Source organism: Pristiophorus japonicus, chromosome 2 (assembly GCF_044704955.1).
Source record: "Pristiophorus japonicus isolate sPriJap1 chromosome 2, sPriJap1.hap1, whole genome shotgun sequence".
In the NCBI taxonomy this organism is placed as follows: Eukaryota; Metazoa; Chordata; class Chondrichthyes; family Pristiophoridae; genus Pristiophorus; species Pristiophorus japonicus.
Genome location: NC_091978.1, coordinates 51,339,517 through 51,355,244, shown reverse-complemented (window position 1 = coordinate 51,355,244; position 15,728 = coordinate 51,339,517). Strand labels below are relative to the sequence as shown.

The following is a 15,728-nucleotide window of genomic DNA, read 5'->3' as shown; positions in this document are numbered from 1 at the left end:
TCTGTCCTATACTTAGTGATGACTTTTGTAAACTGGTTTTACAGGAAATTAGATAGAGGATTTGCAGACGGGAAACCCAAACCAAACCGACTCGCTCGATTCTTCAGGATCTGAATATAATCGGTCTTTGAATGTGGAAGGAGAAATGTTTCTTTTCTGTTCTGTCTGTGGGAAAAGATTTCAAACATCAATGTGACTGGAAAAGCACCAAGACATACATTAGAATGAGTGTGTTCCAGTGCACTGACTGTGGAAAGAGCTTTAACCAGTTACACAGCCTGAATGAACATCGTACCATTCACAGCGGGGAGAAACTGTACATGTGTTGTGTGTGTGGACAAGGCTTCAACTGATCGTCCAACCTGGAGAGACACGAGGACACCCGCACCATGGAGAAACCGTGGAAATGTGGGGACTGTGGGAAAGGATTCAATTACCCGTCTCAACTAGAAATTCATCGACGCAGTCACACTGGGGAGAGGCCGTTCACCTGCTCTAAATGTGGGAAGGGATTCGCTCTGTCATCCAACCTGCTGAAACACCAAAGTACTCACACTGGGGAAAGGCCGTTCACCTGCTCAGAGTGTGGGAAGGGATTCCATTTTTTGTCCCACCTGCTGAGACACCAGCGAGTTCACACTGATGAGAGGCCGTTTAACTGTTCTGACTGTGGGAACAGCTTTAAAAGCTCCGAGGACCTGGTTAAACACCAATTCGTTCACACTGAGAGACAGTTCAATTGTTCTCACTGCGGGAAGGTGTTCAGACAATCATCCAACCTCATTGAACACCAATGCAGTCACACTGGGGAGAGGCCATTCACCTGCATCGTATGTGGGAAGGGATTCACTCGGTCATCCACCTTTCTGACACACCAGCGAGTTCACACTGGGGAGAGGCCATTCACCTGCACCATCTGTGGGAAGGGATTCACTTCTTTAACCAACCTCACTTCACACCAAATTGTTCACACTGATGAGAGACCTTTTAAATGCTTTGAATGTGAGAAGACCTTTAAAACCACAAGGCATCTACTGAGACACCAGAGAGTTCATAGTGGGGAGAGGCCATTCACCTGTTCTGTGTGTGGGAAGGGATTCCCTCTGTCATCCAGCCTTCTGACACACCGACACACTCACACTGTGGAGAGGCCGTTCGCCTGCTCTGTGTGTGGGAAGGGATTTACTTATTTATCCCACCTCACTGAACACCAACTTGTTCACACTGATAACAGACCGTTTAAATGTTCTGACTGTGACAAGAGCTTTAAAAGCACAAAGGATTTGATGAAACATCAACGCATTCACACTGGGGAAAGACCATTCACCTGCTCTGTGTGTGGGAAGGGATTTGCAAAATCATCCCACCTGCTGACGCACCAGCGAGTTCACACTGGGGAGAGGCCGTTTAGTTGCTCTCACTGTGGGAAGAGGTTCAGGCACTCATCCAACCTCACTGAACACCAGCGAGTTCATACTGGGGAGAGGCCGTTTACCTGCTCCGTGTGTGGGAAGGCATTCACTCAATCATCCCAGCTGCTGACACACCAACGAGTTCACAAGTGACTGCAGGGGTTGGATGCTGCTGTTAATCACATCCAGGATTGAACCAGTGTCTGCTGATGACAACCCTTATAACTGGTTTAATATGGATATTTAGCTGATTTTTTTTTATTTATTCGTTGCTAGGATGTGGGCGCCACTGGCGAGGCGAACATTTATTACCCATTCCTAACTGCCCTTGAGAAGATGGTGGGTGAGCCGCTGCCTTGAACTGCTGCAGTCTGTGTGGTGAAGGTACTCCCACAGTGCTGACTTTGTCGTAGCTACAACTGAGTGGATAGCTATGCCATTTGAAAGTTGAGAATTAACCACATTACTGTGGATTTGGAGTCACATATAGGCCAGACCAGGTAAGGACGGTAGATTACCTTCCCTAAAGGACATTAGTGAAGCAGATGGGTTTTTATGACAATCTGGTAGTTTCATGGTCACCATTACTGATGCTAGCTTAATTACATTACATTACAATAAAATTATGAACTTTTACTCCAATCCTAAATTGATCGTTGATACAAAATCTACAATTCAGTGTCTGAAAGGTTCCACCGATTAACATCTCCAGTGAGAAAGTGCTGATTAATCCTCGCTGCAGTACTTACTGACTTGTACATTACACACAGTGGCACCTCCATTATTCGCCAGAAAGAAGGGGAATGGGAATTGGTGGAGAATTGAGAGCCCTGAATGTTGCCCCTTCGTCTGGTGCAGCAATCCCCTCGGCACAGGAATGGAGACAAGTCCAATCCAAGTAACGGGCTGAGTTTAATCTTTCTGGGCCTGTGGGGTTGGTTTAGATCAGATAGGAGGAGATATCAGACAGAATAAGCTAGTCAGAGTTGGAGAAGATATATCTTTTAATGTTATATTTAATAATTGAGACAGAACTATTCCAGGAAACGACAAGCTAGCTGGTCTAATGACAGTGGTGGGAAAGATGATGAAATCTATACTTAAAGATGTAATAGAAAAACTTTTAGAAACCGAAAATATAATTTAAGAATAGTCGTCGTCTTCTTTCATATGGCAGTAGCAAAGCAAATCAAATATTAATATCCAAGTTGGCTATCCAGGCCAAATCTTCTGGTGTAACAGCATGGATATCTTGTAGGCTGCCTGCAAATTTCCTGTGAGAGCAGTGCTCAATGATGTGCTCCAGGGTCTGATTAGGAGCTCCACAGTTGCATGATGCAGATGCTTTAATCTTCCATCAATGGAGAAGGTGGCAGTATCTACCATGACCAGTTCTGAAGCAGTTGATGGTTGTCCACTGTTTGTGAGGTAGGTTTGATCCTACAGGTTGTACTGTGGGGTCCTCTAGAAATCCATTCCCTATGTCGCAGTTCTTCCAAACATTTTCTCATCGGTCATCAAGGCTGTGAAGAGATTGCTGAAGGGCTTTGAAGGTCCAAAATGCCCTTCTAGATTTGAGATGGGTTAGTGGTAGATCGTTCAAGTCGGCCTGGATCGGCATGTCTTTGCTGGTGTAGCGGTTGTATTGTCTGGAGATTGCATATTCACAGCGTAGGTGTGGTGGTGCGATGTTTGCAAGCACGGGGAGGCAAGGTGTTGGTGTCGATAAAAGCATACTGGTGATAATTCTCATAGTAAAATTCAACTGGACATCAATGGATTTAATGTGGACTTGATAACCATGCTGGAGAGTAGTACTCCACTGTAGAGTACACCAGGAGAATGCTACTGTATGGAGGGCTTGAACATCTCCCCATTAAGAGTAGTCAGCATGGATTTCAAAAGGGAACGTCATGTTGACCAACCTTATGGAATTCTTTGAAGCAGTAACAGCAAAAGTAGACCAGGATAATGCAGTAGTTGAGGCACAGTATACAAGAGCAGGGAGGTTCTGCTTGAACTGTATAAAACACTAGGCCACAGCTAGAATACTGTGAGCAGTTCTGGTCACCACATTACAGGAAAGATGTGATTGCACTAGAGAGAATACAGAGGAGAGTTACGAGGATGTTGCCTGGAATGGAGAATGTTAGCTAGGAGGAAAGATTGGATTAGCTCGGGTTGTTTTCTTTGGAACAGAGGAGACTGAGGGGCGACCTAATTGAAAAAGAAAGACTTGCATTTATATAGTGTCTTTCATGACCACTGGACATTTCAAAGCGCTTTATAGCCAATGAAGTACTTTTGGAGTATAATCACTGTTGTAGTTTGGGAAACGTGGCAGCCAATTTGCACACAGCAACTCCCACAAACTGCAATCTGATAATGACCAGATAAACTGTTTTTATTATATTGATTTGAGGGATAAATATTGGCCAGGACACCAGAGATAACTCTCCTGCTGTTCTTCAAAATTGCACCATGGAATCTTTTACACCCAACTGAGGGGGCAGATGGGAGCTTGGTTTAACGTCTTATCTGAAAGACAGCAGCACCGGCAGTGTAGCATACTCTCTCAGCACTGCACTGGAGTGTCGGCCTAGATTTATGTCTAATATGATGTGGTGCTGAGAGAGTGGATAGGAAGGACCTATTTACTTTTGCAGAGAGATCAATAATCAGTGGGCATAGATTTAAAGTAATTGGTAGAAGGATTCGAGGGGAGTTGAGAATTTTTCACCCAGAGGGCACTGTGGGTCTGAAAGGTAGGTAGAGGCAAAAACCCACATCGCATTTAAAAAGTACTTGTATATGCAATTACGTAGAATTTACAGGCCATTCGGCCCATCAGGTCTATGCCGGTGTTTATGCTCCACACGATGACTTCAATGGAGAGTGGGATTGGGCGGGGTGCGAAACCAGCGTGGAACCAGATCCCATCAGTTTCCTGACGGCAGCTTGGATTAAAATTTCTCCCAATGTATTTCAGCTCTGTGCTTAATCCAAGCCAGCCTCAAACAGCTTGTAGTCCTTATATGGGCTCTCAACCTGGGCCTGATTCAGCTTCTACATTCTAACTGAGGAGGTTATGTCACATGACATCATAGGGAAAACCATGGCAACTAAAAGGGAAGTGGGTTTCACCAGTAGCTGAAGTGCAGATGCTGAAAAGCTCTCTACGTAAGGGGCAAGTTTGTTTAAAGTTTACCAAAGTCTTCAGAATCTGTGGACATAAAAATCATTTGTCAGCATAACTCAGTTTTGAAACTCAGGATTTCTGGTGCTCAAAACAATTTGTTTCCAGAATTCAGCTTGTAAATTGATCGTAATCTGTGGAGACAGAAAACAGTTTGTTTACAAAATTCATTGCTTTAATTCATCGAATTGTAACTGAAGAGTTCACAATCGGGGAAAAGCCATCGAGGAGACAAAGTGTGACTTCAGACTGTGAGTAAACAAAAGAAGGAATCCTTAGTTGAGAATTACCCCAAGAATTGAAATGTTTTAAGTGAGTTTACATTTCAGGTTGAACAGGAATAATCACAGCAAATAAGACAAGGGTTGGGAGACGGGGCTGAAGAGCAAGGAATGCCTCCTTGCAGCCTAGTTCCCATGAGAATGCTTGTGGGCCAAGGTCCAGGTCCAGTCCTTTGGGGAAGGCCCAGGCAATCCTGCAGTGATAGAAATGGGTTATTGGCCTGGTGGTGTTCATCTCCCTCTTGCTGCCCATCATGAACAACCGGGGAGAACCAGCTCCTTAATAAGAACATAAGAAATAGGAGTAGGCCATAAGGCCCCTCGAGCCTGCTCCGCCATTCAATATCATGACTGATCTGATCATGGACTCAGCTCCACTTCCCTGCCCGCTCCCCATAACCCGTTATCCCCTTATTGTTTAAGAAACTGTCTATTTCTGTCTTAAATATATTTAATGTCCTAGCTTCCACAGCTCTGTGAGGCAACGAATTCCACAGATTCACAACCCTCGGAGGAAATTTCTCCTCACCTCAGTTCTAAATGGGCAGCCCCTTATTCTAAGATCATGCCCTTTAGTTCTAGTCTCCCCCACCAGTGGAAACATCCTCTCTGCATCCACCTTGTCAAGCCCCCTCATAATCTTTCTATAAGATCACCTCTCATTCTTCTGAATTCCAATGAGTAGAGGCCCAACCTACTCAACCTTTCCTCATAAGTCAACCCACTCATCCCTGGGATCAACCTAGTGAACCTTCTCTGAACTGCCTTCACAGCAAGTATATCCTTTCGTAAATATGGAAACCAAAGCTGCATGCAGTATTCCGGGTATGGCATCACCAATACCCTGTATAACTGTAACAAGACTTCCCTGTTTTTATACTCCATCCCCTTTGCAATAAAGACCAAGATTCCATTGGCCTTCCTGATCACGTGCTGTACCTGCATACTATCCTTTTGTGTTTCATGCACAACTACCCCCAGGTCCTGCTGTACTGCAGCACTTTGCAATCTTTCTCCATTTAAATAATAACTTGCTCTTTGATTTTTTTTCTGCCAAAGTGTATGAGCTCACATTTTCCAACATTATACTCCCATCTGCCAAATTCTTGCCCACTCACTTAGCCTGTCTATGTCCTCCTGCAGTCTCTCTATGTCCTCACACATTACCCTTCCTCCCATCTTTGTATCGTCAGCAAACTTGGCTACGTTACACTCCATTCCCTCTTCCAATTCGTTAATATAGATTGTATATAGTTGGGTCCTGGCACTGATCCCTGTGGCACCCCATTCATTACTAATTGTCAACCAGAGAATGCACCATTTATCTCAACTCTGTTTTCTGTTCGTCAGCCAATCTTCTATCCATGTTAATATATTACCCCCAACCCTGTGAACTTTTATCTTGTGCAGTAAACTTTTGTGTGGCACCTTGTCAAATGCCTTCTGGAAGTCCAAATACACCACATCCACTGGTTCCCCTTTATCCACCCTGTTCGTTACATCCTCGAATAATTCCAGCAAATTTGTCAAACATGACTTCCCCTTCATAAATTCATGCTGACTTTGCCTGACCAAATTTTGCTTTTCCAAATGACCTGTTACTACTTCTTTAATAATGGACTCCAACATTTTCCCAACCACAGATGTTGGGCTAACTGGTCTATAGTTTCCTGCTTTTTGTCTGCCTCCTTTTTTGAATAGGGGTGTTACATTTGCAGTTTCCTTTTGCAATTTCCAGGTGGCGGAAGGAGTTGAAGTGCCATAAACAACAAGGCTGTGGACCAAGAGCTGGGGAATGGAATTAGGCTGGATCTCACTCTTTCGGCCGGTACGGCCTGACTAACAGGAGCTCGGACCAATAGGAAGAGCCTGGGTGGCGGGTCCTCCAACCAATGGCGGCGCAGCAAGGGGTGGGGCCTGGTGTCCAGCTCAGGCGAGCCAGAGCCGATTGTGACGTGCTGTCCCCAGAGGAGTGCAGCTGAGCGAGCTGGGGCTGGAATCAGGGAGGGGGGCTACAGTAAGCCTAACATCTGTGGCTGGGAAAATGCTGGAGTCCATTATTAAAGTAGCAGTACATTTGGAAAAGCAAAATTTGGTCAGGCAGAGTCAGCATAAATTTATGAAGGGGAAGTCAAGTTTGACAAATTTGCTGGAATTCTTTGAAGATGTAACAAACCGGGTGAATAAAGGGGAACCAGTGGATGTGGTGTATTTGGACTTCCAGAAGGCATTTGATAAGATGCCACAAGATAAAAGTTCATGGGATTGGGGGTAATATATTAGCATGGATAGAGGATTGGTTAACTGCCAACCTGAGAATGAACCATTTATCCCGAATCTCAGTTTTCTGTTAATCAGTAACTCGTGGGGTGCCGCATGGATCGGTGCTGGGACCCTAACTATTTACAATCCAGATTAACGACTTGGAAGAAAGGACTGAGTATAACGTAGCCAAGTTTGCTGACGATACAAAGATGGGAGGAAAAGCAATGTGTGAGAAGGACACACAAAATCTGACACAGATGTCAGATAATTTGCAAAATAATCCATAGGGGAAATAAGGAGACATTTATTTACACAGCGAGTTATGATCTGGCATGTACTGCCTGAATGGGTGGTGGAAGCAGATTCAATTGTAACTTTCAAAAGGGGAATATGTGTGTGTGTGTAGGTATAGTCTCAGTCTCACAGACAGGATGACTGTTTGAATCCCCTCGCGCGCACACACACAGCTGGACTGGGGAATTTTGGCTATGAGGAAAGATTGGATAGGCTGGGGTTGTTTTCTTTGGAACAGAGGAGGCTGAGGGAAGATCTGATTGTGATGTATAAAATTATGAGGGGTCTAGATAGAGTGAATAGTAAGGTCCTGTTTCCCTTAGCAGAGGCGGCATCGATTTAAAGTGATTGTTAGGAGGTTTAGAGGGGATTTGAGGGGAATATTTTTCACCCAGAGGGTGGTGGGGGTCTGGAATTCGATATCTTAAAAAGGAGGTACAGGCAGAAACCCTCATCACATTTAAAAAGTACTTGGATATGCATTTGAAATTCCATAATCTACAAGGTGACAGACCAAGAGCTGGAAAGTGGGATTAGGCTGGACAGCACTTTATCGGTCTGCAAGGACAAAATGGGCTGAAATGACTGCCTTCTGTGCTGTAAATTTCTATGATGCTATGACTCTCTTTGTTACACTAGACCCTGTCTCAATTTATATTACACTAGACTCTCTCTGTTTTTATTATACTAAGCTGTCTCAGTTATTGCTCTGTTATTAATGCCAATACCCTGTCTCTGTAAATTACACTAGACCCTGTCTCTGTTTATATTACACTAGACCCTGTCTCAGTTATTATTGCATTAGATCATGTCTCTGTTTCTATTACACGAGACCCTGTCTCTATATTAGTTAAGACCCTGTCTCAGTTATTAAAGCACTAGACCTGGTTTCTGTTTACATTAGAGCTTAGCACTAGACCTTATCACAGTTATGACTGCACCAGACCACATCTCTGTTTATATTGCATTAGACCCTGTCTATGTTTCGAATGGGGAATTTATAGCTTAGGAGGGACAGCAGGGGACAGAATGCTCCATAGAATCTAGAATTGTTTGTTCCGAATTTCTATCCTGCACTTTAAGTAACAACCTTTGTAAACACCATTTGAGGGTATTGGAAAGGCAGGATCTGCAATTTAGAAAGCTCTAACCAAACATCACATCAAAATCCGACAGCTTCACCTGATTCATCAGGACCTGAATATCATCGGCCTTTGGATATAGAAGGAAAACACCAATCACAGTGGGGGAGAAACAGGAATAAAAACAGAAAATGCTGGAAATTTCAGCATGTCAGGCAACATCGGTGGCGAGGAAGCAGAGTTAACGTTTCGGGTCACTGACTCTTTGTCAGAATTGGAGAGTGTGTGAAAGAACAGATTCTTAACAAGCACTGTAAGGGGGAGGGGAAGAAAGAACCAAAGGGAAGGTCTGTGATAGGTTGGAAGACAGGAGAGATTAGAGAGACAAAAGGGATGATGGCCCAAATTCAAATAGTAATGTCAGGAGTTAGAAAAACATTAGTCAAGATAGGGTGTGAATGGTGGGATAATGGCCAACTGCCATTAGAGACAAGTAAAATAAAAAGAAAGAAACAGGCTCTGAGGGGAAAGGGAGCCAAAGATTGGCAGTGGTTACGCTCTGCAATTTTTGAACTCTATGTTGAGTCCAGAAGGCTGTAAAGTGCTTAAACGAAAGATGAGGTGCTGTTTCTCGAGCTTGCGTTGTGCTTCATTGGAATAGTGTAGGAGACTATGGTCAGAGTGGGAATGCAATGGAGAATTAAAGTGACACGACTGTAAGCTCGGGGTCACACTTGCGGACTGAGAGGAGGTGCTCCGCAAAGCGGTCACCCAATCTACGATTGATCTCCCCAATGTAGAGGGGACCACATTGTGAGTAGCGAATACAGTATACTAAATTGAAAGAAGTACAAGTAAATTGCTGTTTTACCTGGGAGAAGTATTTGGGGCCCTGGATAGTGGGAAGGGAGGAGGTAAAAGGGCAGGTGTTGCGTCTCCAGTGCTTGCACGGAAAGGTGCGGTGGGAAGGGGTGCTGGGGGTGACTGCGGAATGGACCGGGGTGACTGTGGAATGGACCAGGGTGTCGCTGAGGGAACGATCCCTTTGGAACGCTGCGAGGGGAAGGGAAGATGTGATTGGTGGTGGGATCACGCTGGCGGTGGCAGAAATGGCGGAGGATGATCCGTTGAATGTGGAGGCTGGTGGGGTGAAAGGTGAGGGTTCTGAGAGGGAGGGAAAGGGGTGAGAGCAGAGGTGTGGAAAGTAGAACAGACATAGTCGAGTACCATGGTGGAGAAGAATCCTCTATTGAGGAAAAAGGAAGGCATCAGAGGCACTAGTGTGAAAGGTGGCGTTGTCAGAGCAGATGTGACCGAGATGGAGAAACTGGGAGAATGGAATGGAGTACTTACAGGATGTAGGGTGGGAGGAAGTGTAGTCCAGGTAGCTGTGGGAGTCAGTGGGTTTATAGTGGATACTGGTTGAAAGCTTATCCCCAGAGATAGAGAAGTCGAGGAAGGGCAGAGTCAGTGAGGGAAGGGTGGAAATTGGATGCAAAGTGAATGAAATTTTCAAGTTCAGGGCGAGAGCAGGAAACGGCACCGACACAGTCAATAATGTACTGGAAGAAGAGGTGAGGGATAGGACCCGCGTAGCACTGGAACAAAGAACATTCCACCTATTCCACCAAAAGGCAGGCAGAGCTAGGACCCATGTGGGTTCCTATAGCAACACCTTTAATTTGGAGAAAGTGAATGGAGTTAAAGGAGAAATTGTTCAATGTGAGAACAAGTTCAGCCAGGTGGAGGAGGGTGGTGGTGGATGAAGAAGCAGAGTACTCTCAGGCCAGCCTAATGGGGGATGGAAGAGTAGAGGGATTAGATGCCCATGGTGAAAAGGAGATGGTTGGGGCCTGGAAACTGTTAAAATGACGAGGGTGTCGGAGGAGTCATGGATGTAGGTGGGAAGAGAGTGGACAAGGGGAGGAAAAAATAGAGTGGAGATAGGAAGAAATAAGTTCTGTGGGGCAAGAACAGGCTGAAATGATGGGTCTACTGGGGCAGTCCTGTGTGTGGATCTTGGGAAGGAGATAGAAGCGGGCTGTGCAGGGTCGGGGAACTGTGAGATTGGTGGCTGTGGAGGGAAGATCTCTAGAGGAGATGAGGTCGGTGACGGTCTGGGAAATTATGGCTTGATGTTCAGTAGGGGGGGTCATGCTCCAGTTGGTGAAGGCAGAGGTCGGTTCAGCAAACAACAACAGCGCACATGTTCTGTGTGTGCTCGCACCTTGAACTAATCGTCTAGCCTGTTTGACTCGTGTGCCCATCTGAATCAATAGTGCAAATGTGGGGACATTGGAAACGAATTTAGTTGCCCATCTGAGGTGGAAATTCATGAATACATTCACATTGGGAAGTGTAGAGTGTGGAAAAAGGTTCGTCTGCTCATCTCAACTATTACCACACTATCATATTCGTAATGGGGAGAATCCGTTCAGTGTTCTTTACGTAGAAAGGGATTTAATTGATAATCCAATTTACTGACACACCAGCTCAGTCACACCGAAGAGAGACTCTTTAGATACTTCACATGTGGGAAGGGATTCACTCCATTGTCTGTTGGCACTCCAGAGTGTCCACATTGAGAACAGTTGCTTTAAATTCTCTGACTGGGAGAAAAGCTTTCAATGTTCAAAGCGCCGAATGCACGTTCAGCGTAGTGAGACTGTTTCAATATCGTGTGTGTGGGAAGAAATACACCCCACCTGCTGAGACGTCAATAAGTTTACATGTGACTGCAGGGGTTTGGATTCTGTTATTAATCATACCCAGGACTGAACCATCGCAGTGTCAGTGCGGTGGGGATTCCGTGTGAACTATTCATTAATGTTCTCGCAAGTGGGATCACAGAAAGCCATTGTCACTCATTAATTTATGCTTCCAATGGCGGGGCTTTTACCCAACATACCGCGCGCGGGAGAATGTGCCCGGTTCACACGACAGAAGCCCAGCACGCAGGCGGTATTTGGAGCATGCGCAGTATGACTGATCAGAGGTGTGCGAGCGGCGGAAACGGACGGAAACTGGAGACGCGGATTTATGGGAGGTGAGGCGACGAGCCACAGTGGAGTAATGGACGCGGCGGGCGGCCTTCATCAGTACCTTGTGCAGGCTGCAAGGCCAGGATAAGAACCTACAAGTTCCGAGTTTACAGCTCCAGGACATTTTCCGATAACATCATCATCATCATCATCATAGGCAGTCCTTCGAAATCGAGGAAGACTTGCATCCACTCTAATAGTGAGTTCTTAGATGATTGTACAGTCCAATATAGGGATTACAGTCTCTGTCACAGGTGGGACAGAGTAGTTGAAGGAAAGGGTGGGTGGGACTGGTTTGCCGCACGCTCCTTCCGCTGTCTGCGCTTGGTTTCTGCATGCTCTCGGAGAGACTCGAGGTGCTCAGCGCCCTCCCGGATGCACTTCCTCCACTTCGGGCGATCTTTGGCCAGGGATTCTCAGGTGTCGGTGGGGATGTTGCATTTTTTCAAGGAGGCTTTGAGGGTGTCCTTGAAACGTTTCCTCCGCCCACCTTGGGCTCATTTGTTGTGTAGGAGTTCCGAGTAGAGCGCTTGCTTTGGGAGTCTCGTGTCAGACATGCGAACAATGTGGCCCACCCAGCGGAGCTGATCGAGTGTGGTCAGTGCCTTGATGCTGGGGATGTTGGCCTGGTCGAGGACGCTAACGTTGGTGCGTCTGTCCTCCCAGGGGATTTGCGGAGACATCGTTGGTGGTATTTCTCCAGCAATTTGAGGTGTCTACTGTACATGGTCCACGTCTCTGAGCCATACAGGAGGGCCTCAAATCTGCCACCAAACTCCAGTAACAGGCTCAGTCTAACGGCCACTATGTTTGTAAAGGAATGCTGAGAATGTGTAATTTTGTTTCATCGAGCTGTAAAGTGCATGCGCGGCCATCTTTGTAAAGAAGAAAGAGTGGACGGGGCTTCAAGGTCCCAGTGACGAGGAAAGAAAGTCATTGGCTCATTGATTTAATTCTCTGCAGACTGGGGCTTTCTCAGCATCTCTCCTGAAGGCGCTGGTAAGTGCCAGGTTACGGTTTACAGCCCACAGAATTGTAACAAGAGGACTCCAGATTTGGCCCTTGAGCTCAGAACTGGTCCCTGAGACCATTCTTAGTTCAATGTACAGTGTAGAAGGAGTCCTGATGAAAGGATAGCGACCAGAAACATTAACTCTGTTTCTCTCCTGACAGATTCTGCCTGATTATTTCCTGTAGATTTTTTTTTTCAGATTTCCAGCAGCTGCAGTATTTTGCTTTTCTACAAGTGTAGAACTAAACCAGCCAGAGTCAGCAGCTTCACCAGAGGAGAGGGAGGGGAACCAGTGAGTATGGAACTGAACCCAGCCAGTGTCAGCACCTTCAGGGGAGGAGAGGGAGGGGAACCAGTGAGTGTGAAACTGAACCCAGCCAGAGTTGGTGGCAAAACCTGGGAGCGGAGGACAAATAGTCTTGAGATGTGCAAAGTGTTTAGATTTCAGCACAGGGAGGAGGAACAATGTGTCGGATGGGGATTTACAGCTTTGGAAGAACAAGAGAAGAAAGAATGTTTCATAGAGACTAGAATTGTCTGTTCTGACTTTCTGTCTTGAACACAGTTGCTTTCTGACTTCTGTCTGTGATGAGTTCTGTAATCTCCTTTTACAGGGTATTAAAAGTGGAGATTTGCAGACGGGAAACTCAAACTAATCATCACGTCAAGGTCTGACCAAGTCACTCGATTCATCAAGACCTCAATATCGTCGGCCTTTGAAAGTGGAAGGAGAAATGTTTGCTGTGTCTGTGGGAAAAGATTTCAAACATCAGTGTGACTGGAAAAGCACCGAGACACACACTCCCGAGCGAGAGTGTTCCAGTGCACTGCCTGTGGAAAGAGCTTTAATCAGTTATACAGCCTGAAAAAACATCGCACCATTCACAGCGGGGAGAAACCGTACACGTGTTCTGTGTGTGGCTGAGGCTTCAACTGAGCGTCCAACCTGGAGAGACACAAGGACGCCCGCACCATGGAGAAACCGTGGAAATGTGGGTACTGTGGGAAGGGATTCATTTCTCCATCTGAGCTAGAAATTCATTGTCGCAGTCACACTGGGGAGAGGCCGTTCACCTGCTCTGAGTGTGAGAAGAGTTTCACTAAGTCATCCCACCTTGTAACTCACCAGCGAGTTCACACTGGGGAGAGGTCGTTCAGTTGTTCTGAGTGTGGGAAGGGATTCACTCAGTCATCCCACCTCCTAACTCACCAGCGAGTTCACACTGGGGAGAGGCCGTTTACCTGCTCCGAGTGTGGGAAAGGATTCATTCTATTATCCAGCCTGCTGAAACACAAGCGAGTTCACACTGGCGAGAGGCCGTTCACCTGCTCTGAATGTGGGAAAGGATTTGCTCAGTCAGCCAACCTGCTGAATCACCAGCGAGTTCACACTGGGGAGAGGCCGTTCATCTGCTCTGAGTGTGGGAAGAGATTCACTCAGTCATCCACCCTGCTGACACACCAGCGAGTTCACACTGGGGAGAGGCCATTCACCTGCTCTGAGTGTGGGAAGGGATTCACTCTGTTATCCAGCCTGCTGAGACACCAGCGAGTTCACACTGGGGAGAAGCCTTTCACCTGCTCTGTGTGTGGGAAGGGATTCACTCAGTCATCCACCCTGCAGAAACACCAGCGAGTTCACACTGGGGAGAGGCCATTTACTTGCTCCGAGTGTGGGAAGGGATTCACTCAGTCATCCACTCTGCAGAAACACCAGCGCATTCACACTGGGGAGAAGCCGTTCATCTGCTCTGAGTGTGGGAAGGGATTCACTCAATCATCCCATGTGCTGACACACCAGCGAGTTCACACTGGGGAGAGGCCATTCACTTGCTCCGAGTGTGGGAAGGGATTCACTCAGTCATCCACTCTGCAGAAACACCAGCGCATTCACACTGGGGAGAAGCCGTTCATCTGCTCTGAGTGTGGGAAGGGATTCACTCAATCATCCCATGTGCTGACACACCAGCGAGTTCACACTGGGGAGAGGCCGTTCACCTGCTTTGAGTGTGGGAAGAGATTCACGCAGTCATCCAGCCTGCTGACACACCAGCGAGTCCACAAGTGACTGAAGGTATTGGATTCTGCGGTTATTGCTGCTGTTAATCACATCAGGACTGAACCATGCTCACTCTGATGGTTGGGTTTTGTTTCTGATGATGTTCCTAACCCCTATAAATTTAATATTTCAAATAACACACTGTGTCGATTTTTGATGTCTCCAAGATAAGAGGAGAGTAATTAATGTCCTGTTAACGACTGCTCCATTTTTGAGCCTTTCTCCTTTCTAACTCTAGATAATTTCAGTTCTCATATCTTTGGTTACTCTCATGGACAAGTCCCAGCTCCCCCTACCTGCCAGAGTGCCCCGTATCGAGGGAAGATGTCGGTAACATGTCTGGGATCACTAAACACAAAACCCAGTCTGTTAATCACTTTCAGACTTAGTGTGTGTCCCACAGCATCCCTCGCACCTTCGATGTGTGAATAGAGCATCACAGCTGAAAACCTGGCTCAATTTAAATTTGAATCCACTCAGCATTTGTATTTTTTAAAAATACATACAAGTAAACAGATCACATATTGATTGGGCTAACCAAACTGGTAGCAATGCAGTGGAGGAGGATTTCCTGGAATGTATTAGGGATGGTTTTCGAGACCAATATATCAAGGAACCAACTAGGGAGCTGGTCGTCCTCGGTTGGGTGATGTGTAACGAGAAAGGACTAATTAGCAATCTTGTTGTGCGAGGCCCCTTGGGGAAGAGTGACCATAACATGGTAGAATTCTTTATTAAGATGGAGAGTGACACAGTTAATTCAGAAACTAGGGTCCTGAACTTAAGGAAAGGTAACTTCGATGGTGTGAGGCGTGAATTGACTAGAATAGACTGGCAAATGATACTTAAAGGGTTGCCGGTGGATAGGCAATGGCAAACATTTAAAGATCACATGGCTGAACTTCAGCAATTATACATCCCTGTCTGGAGTAAAAATAAATGGGGAAGGTGACTCAACCGTGGCTACCAAGGGAAATTAAGGATAGCGTTAAATCCAAGGAAGAAGCATATAAATTGGCCAGAAAAAGCAACAAATCCGAAGACTGTGAGAAATTTAGAATTCAGCAGAGGAGGACAAAGGGTTTA

At 46.1% G+C, this 15,728-nt stretch overlaps 1 pseudogene; it reads left to right on the top strand.

Moving 5' to 3' along the window:
* Nucleotides 1–14,779, top strand: part of LOC139238333 (zinc finger protein 850-like) — a 59,611-nt pseudogene extending 44,832 nt beyond the window's left edge.
* Nucleotides 14,780–15,728: the final 949 nt, after the last annotated feature.